Below are 8,647 nucleotides of genomic sequence, written 5' to 3'. Positions count from 1 at the left end.
TGCAAGTTCCGATAAATTTCTCGCGATGTTGTCTGTAACTCACTAAGTTTAGTTTGCTCACGAAGTTGGCTAGCTTTTCAGTGCCAACTGGAGAAATTAATTATGTCAAGCACAATAAATAAGAATGTCCTCTCAAATACAGCAACTTATATTACTTAAGACATAAGCAGACCTTGGAGTAACTTGTATGATTAAGAGCAGAGAAACGAATTAGCAGATCATGGTAGGGATTAAGGCTGGGATAAACCTATGCTTCCATGAATATAAGTATTAGCTTGTTCTTATTTTTCATACCCTTCAAGTAGCAAATATTGCACGTCATCATTGCAAATATTAAAATTTTTATAGTACTTCAAAAGCAGTAATGTGATTCAAACATGTCTACCACCCGGAGAAGATCCTTCTTGTGTTGAAGTCGGAGTTGTTCTATGACGTCAGCCTGTACAAAAAAAGAATTGAACAATTTCATCGAAAAGTTAACATAAGGGTTACACGGCAAAAATTTTGATGTCATGAACCACAAATGTAAATAAGTCAATTTGAGAATATTGTACCAAATGGTAACTATTTGTTCATTTTACCATATAATAACTTATAATTAGATCTTGTTAATGAAATATTTGCTACTTGGTAATTTTTAACCGAATGGAATTTTATCATCTGATATCTAATTAACCGAATTTTATCACTGAACAATTCCTTGACAGATAGATACTATTTGAAAAGAGATCGCACAATACTCATAAGACTTCACAAGACTCACCAGAGACTCCACAAGCCTCTCCTATACAGCTTTTTCTTTTTTGAAATAATTCAGAAACAATTACTAGCTATGTTTTACTTATTCCTTTTTACAAAAATTATAGAAAATAGTACAGATATTGTAAAAATCATACACACTAAATTCTGTTAAGATTACTGCAGTTGATTACTTTGTCTTCATAATTGTGGATAAAAAAAAACTTAGAAATCCCTCAATTAGAGGCAATCAAAATAACAACCTGTGAAATTTCACAGCATACATCATGCTTTGTTTCCTTTTATGAAGTTTAACTCATGCTAATTATGTTTTAATATCTTATTGAGTTCCCTTTCACATACATCATATAAGATCACATAAAATCCTAAAGGAGATAAGTTTTCTTATTTTCCCACATATGGGCAATTCTCTGTTGATGAGCTTATAACATTCACATTTGGGTACCAGTATCATGGGAGAAAATGCATTTTAAGATATGATTGTAAACAAATTAAAATATTTTATAATTGATTGCTTAGTCGTACAAATATTTTAAGATATGTTTGCCCAGGAGATATTGAGATGCATGTGAAATCAAAAATTTGTATTTCTCAAGGATCTAAATAATACTTCTCATCAAAATGCTCAATAACAACAAAGTATGAGCAATCGGTAAAAATAACGGTGTTGTTCATTGAGTTAAATGAAAGCATAAGGTTGGCTTGGATAGATGTAGTAACATAAAAAAGAAAACTCTTTCCTGCATCAGGACACCACCATCTCTCAAAGTATGAATTTCAGCTTCAATCTCTAAATCATTCATCTTTAAGAGAGACAAAAAAATAATGTCTAACTACTAAATTCCAACATTTGAAGATTAGAAAGCATCTAGGTCCTGCAATTAGTTATAGGATAAGGAAAACACATACTAAGTGGGATATGATTTGCCCTTTTTCAAGATAACCTACATGCTCCAAGGCAATGGATGCACTGCTAAGGATTACAGACAAGAGAAATGTTGAATTTGGAAATTTTGAGTTATATAGTAGAGAAAAAGTGACTTAATGAAACATACATAAAGTAGGACTTCGACAACTAAAAGGTACCAAGGTGGTCTCTCAGCACGGACCCTCATAACAATTCTAATATATAGCCAACCTGTGTGGATCTTATTGTCTCTATATCTGAAGCCTACAATTGCAGAGGATGAACACGTGTATAGAAGAAGAGAAATGTCATTTCGAAATATCTTACATTGAGGAGATCAATTGTGTAGTTAACATCTGTGTGGATTTCTCACGAATTTGTATCCCTTTCAGCCTAAGAACCATATTAGCTATTGTGAAAGCTCTATACTCTCCAAATGCAAAAACATGGCCTGAAATAAGTTGAGAAGTTTGCCAAAAACCAAAACATATATGTCAACCATTTACGGTCAACCATAAAATTAAAAACTTTAATTAGGATGCACTTGGTCAATTTCAGATGATCCATACCAAATTGTCAATTAGAGAACTCATGAATGCCACCTCCAGACTGCAAATCATGCAAAATGGATGTTACTTAAAGGACTTAGCACATCGATATTTAGATAATAGAAGGTTTTTCTTTTCTATATAGTAAGCACTATACAAGTCACAAAGATATGTTCCAAATTCACTATAAATTAGCAATCCAACAGTCAATCCATATTGTCTAGATGAAGAAATCAAAAAACATAGACTAACAAATAGAAGTAAAAATTATATTGATAAAGAATTTTTAAAAAAAAAACTTCATCAGTTACATGTGGATCTCATAGACTAAAATAGTAATATGTAGTAACAAAAAAAAATTCTATCTTGGTCGGACTAAAATATTGAATAAAGATTTGCCAACTCTTTGTCTGGAGTTTGAAGCAATAGTGATTGATTGTTAGTATTTCCCCGTAAACAGAAGACAAACATAATATTTATAGATTAAATGTAAAAAAACTCTTAAGATTTCTTAGAAAGCAAACCTTAACAGAGAACTACGCCCTTGTGTTAGGTTTGCTTTTAAAACTCAATTCCGCATATATCAAGATAAGAGAAATCAAATATTTAATCAAATCTTTATGAATGTATAACACGGCACGATAATATATTTCTCAAAAGTATCACCTGCACTTTTCCACTCTTAGGCTTGAACCCATCATCTGGATCTCACTAGTGACATGAACAGCTACACAGTGTCCTCTATGTTGGGACCAAAAGTAGCTAGAGGGGGGGTGAATAGCTCGTCGCGTTCGCTCGGTGCTCGGCGTTGCTTGTTCCTTCAAAGATGTGCAGCGGAAATACAAAGAAACAATCACACAACGCTAACACGGTTGGTTTACTTGGTATCCACCTCACAAGAGGTGACTAATCCAATGATCCACACCAACACACACACCCTCCACTAAATAAAACTCTCCTTTATGGTAACTACCAAGGGCGGAGAAGCCCTACAAGACTCAATACAAGAAGAGAGGGAAAGGATACAAGAAATACAAGCTTACAAGCTTACAATGAGTATAAACCCTAACCCTAGCTTCTCTTCTTGGCTTTGATCCGCCTCTTGACTTGGAAAACTTCCAAGATCCTTCAAGAACTGGCGATCTGAGCTTTGTGAGTGCTGTGGAGGAGCTGGCGAGAAATCTGGAGTGAATCGGAGAAGAGATGCTGCAGCCAACGCACGCCTGCAGCTCAAATACGACGCAACGGTCGGATCCCGATCGATTCGAATATTCCCAATCGATCGGGGAGGCTTTGGATCGATCCACGGATCGATCCAGCGCCTATGAACGCCGATCGATCCAGCGATGATCCGGCGATCGCGAGCCTCTCCTAATTGATCCACCGATCGATTGGACATCCGATCGATCCACGAATCGATCCGAGGCTCTCTGTTCGCTGAAAGGCCTGGATCGATCCACCGATCGATCCAGCACTTGGTTTTTGCCCAAAACCAAGTCCCAAGCCTCTCAAACCAACATCCGGTCAACCTTGACTGTTGATACATCATGCCTAGCATCCGGTCACTCCTTTGACTGCTAGGACTTCCCACCAAGTGTCCGGTCAATCCTTTGACCCACTTGGACTTTACTCGTCGTGCCAAGTATCCGGTCACTCTTGTCCTACTTGACTTTCCACCAGATGTCTGATCATCCTTGATCCATCTGGATTTTCCCTTGCCTGGCTTCACTCACCAGGACTTTCACCTGGCTTCACTCACCAGGATTTCCTTCTGCCTAGCTTCACTCACTAGGCCTTTCACCTGGCTTCACTCACCAGGATTTCAATATGCCTAGCTTCACTCACTAGGACTTTCACCGGCTTCACTCACCAGGATTTCCAATCTTCCTAGCTTCACTCACTAGGACTTTCACCTGCCTAGCTTCACTCACTAGGGCTTTCCTTCTGCCTGGCTTCACTCACCAGGACTTTCACTTCTGCTGCCTAACATACCAGTTAGGACTTCCTAGTCAGGTATCCGGTCACTCTTGACCTACTTGACTCTCCTTCAATCACACTGATCAATCCCTGATCAGAATCTCCCCACATGAACAACTGCACCTGCATTGTCCATGTGTCTACATGTATTGTCAAACATCGAAACTATGACCAAGACCCAAGCTTGGTCAACTCAGTCAACCTTGACCTAAAGGATATTGCACCAACAATCTCCCCCTTTTTGATGTTTGACAATACCTTTAAGTTAGGACCATTCTGAGTTAAGCTAGTCCCATAGCCTTAACTCCATTCATGCCAAAAGTATGAATGTTGGTTCCCTTCATTCTCCCCCTATGAGCTCCCCCATAGGTAATGAAAGCCTAGCTTAAACCACACATTCTCCCCCTATTGGCACACATCAACCCATCTTTGAGCACACATCAACCCATGCCTCAATTTTAGGCACACTTCAACAAATGCCCCATTGTTGAAAACTCTCCCCCTGAAGAGTTGCTCATCGTTGTTCACAACTTCACTCGTTGTGGTCAACACGATAATGAAGGTCCCATACCCTTCATTATCCTTAACCTTACATTCTCCCCCAATGTAGGCAAATGCCCATCCTTGAGCATTATCCACTAGTACCCACTTGAACAATGAGGATATCCACTCCCCATTAAAGTTCAAACGCTCAACCTTGAGCATGTTCTTAACAGAAGGTTAACCACCTTCCAAGGTTCATGAAAAATAATTTTCATGTCTTTAAAGAGTCCCTCCCCCTAAAGACATGGTGGTAACTTCTGTCATTGCACCAACAATGACTTGGAATTCCTAAACCTTTAGGAAACCCAAATTTAGAAGTTTTGAGGTTCAAATATTCAAAATTTGAAACAAACCTCAACCTAAACTTCAACGAAGTCTTCCTTAACCATTCCATCCTTGTTTTCAACACGAAAACACCCTTGTATTGTATACAAATGTATTTTAGGGGTTTGGAATGGTTGCATAGACTAACCCTGGTTCAAAGATGCTGAAATCAGGCCTTCCCAGCCAAAATCAGCAACTTGGATCGATTGGAGTTGGGTTCCAATCGATTGAACCTTTCTGAATCGATCCACTGATCGATTCAGACTACCTGGATCGATCGGCTGATCGATCCAGCGAGCTTCTGCTCGCGGGAGACTTGCCTTCTGAATCGATCCACGGATCGATTCGGGCACTCCAATCGATCCATGGATCTATCGGAGCTTTGATAGTTGCTGAAATTCCATTTCAGTCAACTTCAGAAACCCCTAGAAAATTCTACAAAAATCCAAAAATCATGAAATTTCGTGTAGACATTATTTAGGGCATACTTAATCATGGAAAAATAGCTTTCTATGAAAATACATCATATTTTCAAAGATTGACACAAACTTGAAAACTTGCAAAAACTTTAGTGTTTTTCTTCAAGTTTGTGTCTAACTATTCAATGGTGATTACTATCAAAAGATAGCCTTCACCAAGGTTTTCCAAAAACATTTTAAAAACATTTTCAAAACCAATATCCCATCATGTTCCTTGGGCATAATGCACATGACTTGTACATTAGCTTTCCCAATGATGGGAAAACACATAACTATGTGTTTTGATGAACCTAAAACTCAAAAGAATGCACTAAATCAATATCTTGAGTTTTGTTCATCTTCCTAACATCTCACTTGTATCTAATGTACACTAAAACACGGACAAGTCACCTTATAGTCCTTGTGAGATGTGGGATTTTGATTTTTCCCTAATCTAGGGATCATGCATATCTATCTAGGCATTCTAGAGATATTAGACATCCACCTAGGATGTCACTTGTCAATAATTGTTAAATGTCATTCGTCCTTAATTACAAGGAATTAAACTTAATGCATGATTATGTTATGGCATACATCAAAAGAAAATAATTTTCAAAAGAAAATATCCTATTACTACATGATGTATGAATGTCATGATATGGTATTTTTGGAGTTTTCATAATAAAACAATGAATTCAAAAATAGACATGATGTCATGGTATATGATGGGCAAGCAATCATGACAATGTTTAGCATAAATAAAATATACCTAGATTACCTATCTAAATATCCTTAATCACTTAGCTAAACTCAAAATATACCACTTGTTTTAACTTAAAACGATACCACTTGTTTTAATTTAAAACATTAAACCTAGATTGCCCTAACTACTTCAAAGAAATGTCAAAACCTAAATTGACATTTCTTATTTCTCTTGATTTGTTTATGCCACTTAATAATTAAACATATCCTCAAATGTTGGCATATTTCATTTTTCCACAAGAGTAGCACTAAGAAAATACCAAAGTCCCAACTTGGTATTTCTCATATTTTTCTAATTTGTGCCTTTTTAAGATAAAATCAATTTTTCCACCAATAGACACATGTTACTCTTTCAAGAAGTAATCAATAGGTCCATTTCATTTTCAAAGGTTAACTAAAACCTTGAAAATGCTCCTTGAGTGTCAATTTCCTCAAAGTTAGGTTAACTACCCTTCTAATCGGAGTTGACACTCTCTAACCCATCTATGGGGTAGAGAAGATGCTCCTAGGAACCCAACACCTATTGGTGCTCCTTGGATGCTCTAGGTACTCACTAGGGATAACTTCCCTAGATACCTTCCTAGTGACCTTGTTGGGCTTCTTAGAAGCCTTGGTCACACTTTCTAGGTCAACTCTAGGGATAGCCTCCCTTGTGACCTTGTTAGTGACTTTCTTAGACTTCTTAGAAGTCTTAGTCACTTTGGTTGCAAAGATACTTCTAGGGATATCTTCCCTTGTATCTTTGACTTGACCTCTAGACTTAGGGTTTGTTCCATAGCTATATGGAACCCTATGATAACTAGGCACATCCTTTTTAGCTTTGGGTTTGTATCTCAAACCTCTATAGCCATTGGATGACCTTTGTGCTCCTAGCCCTAGGTATTGCTCATTTTGCCCTTTAAGGATATTTTCCATCCTTTTTAGGGTCTTTTCTAGTTTGTCAAGTCTTGACCTCAAGACTTGATTTTCTATCATTAAATCCTTAGGTTTTGGTCCATGAGCATTTTTGATCTTGGGCATGTGTCTATTTTCCTTAGTGTTCCCGCCCAAGTGTCTATCTACCTCCCTAACCTTAGGTTGGGTAGTTTTGGCATGTAGGGCCACATGTTTTTCCTTAAAGCCCTCATGCTTTCTATTCTTATGGTAAATTGCATTAAAATGATAAAAGTTAGAACTATCATGCTTTTCACCATAATGTAAGGGGGTAGGCTCAATAAAAGATACCTTCTTCTTTACCTTGGACTCCCCCCGTGACAATCCTTGAGCCTTGACCATCCCTTGGGGCATTGACTTCGGTAATGCCCCTTTTGATTGCAAGAGAAACATATAATATGCTCCTTGCTCTTCTTTGTGTTGGGGATGATCTCCTTGGGCTTCGCCTTGCCCTTTTGTGCCACTTTGCCCTTCTTCTTGGCCAATTTAGGACACTTGCTCTTGTATTGTCCATTTTCCCTACACTCAAAACATATTATATGATTTTTATTTTTAATTGAAACATTTATACCTTTGTGTGTAGGGGTGACATCTTTTCCTTTGGATATTTCTTGATCGGACCTTGCTCCATCTGATTTTTCTTGACTTGTGGAGGTAGAAGCTTCTCCTTCTTCTTGACCCGGAGTAGAAGCTTCTCCTTCTTCTTGATCCGGTGTCACCAAGAATTGCTCCCCCTCAATCCTAGAGGTGGAGGCTTCATCATCTTGAATATGAAACAAGGAGTATGCTCCCTCCTTGTTCCCTTCGTTGCATTCCCTTGAGGATGAAGCTTCTTGGATTTCTTCTTCTTCGGAGGTTGAGCATCTCTCAACCTCGGAGCCCTCCTCTTGGTCTTGCTCCAAAGAGTCACCCTCTCTGGATACTTCTTGCTCTTGTACAGTGGAGGGGATCTCTTCATGAAGCTTGGCCAATTTGCTCCATAATTCCTTTGCATCTTCAAATTCTCCAATTTTGCAAAGGATGGTGCTTGGCAATAAATTTACCAAAAGCTTGGTCACTTTATCATTTGCCTCGCACCTCTGGACTTGCTCTTGGTTCCACTTGCTCCTCTTGAGAACTTTACCCTTTGAATTTCTCGGAGTCTTGAAACCTTCCATTAGAGCAAACCATTGCTCTATCTCCATCATAAGAAAATTTTCGATTCTTGATTTCCAAGAATCGAAACTCGTAGAAGTGTATGGTGGAGCCACCCTTGTGTCAAATCCAAGTCCATCTTGGAATTGCATCTTGAAGTTGAGCTTGATAAAGTCTTGAACTTGAAGAATTTGCTCCAACTTCTTCACCCTCTAGCTTTTCTTGTTACGCTTGACCCTTCCGGTGATGATTCCGGTGAAGAGCGGCCTCGCTCTGATACCACTTGTTGGGACCAAAAGTAG

This window comes from Zingiber officinale, unplaced genomic scaffold, assembly GCF_018446385.1.
Source record: "Zingiber officinale cultivar Zhangliang unplaced genomic scaffold, Zo_v1.1 ctg242, whole genome shotgun sequence".
Classification (NCBI taxonomy): domain Eukaryota; kingdom Viridiplantae; phylum Streptophyta; class Magnoliopsida; order Zingiberales; family Zingiberaceae; genus Zingiber; species Zingiber officinale.
The sequence above is the reverse complement of the archived record's forward strand: the minus strand, read 5'-3'. Positions refer to the sequence as shown.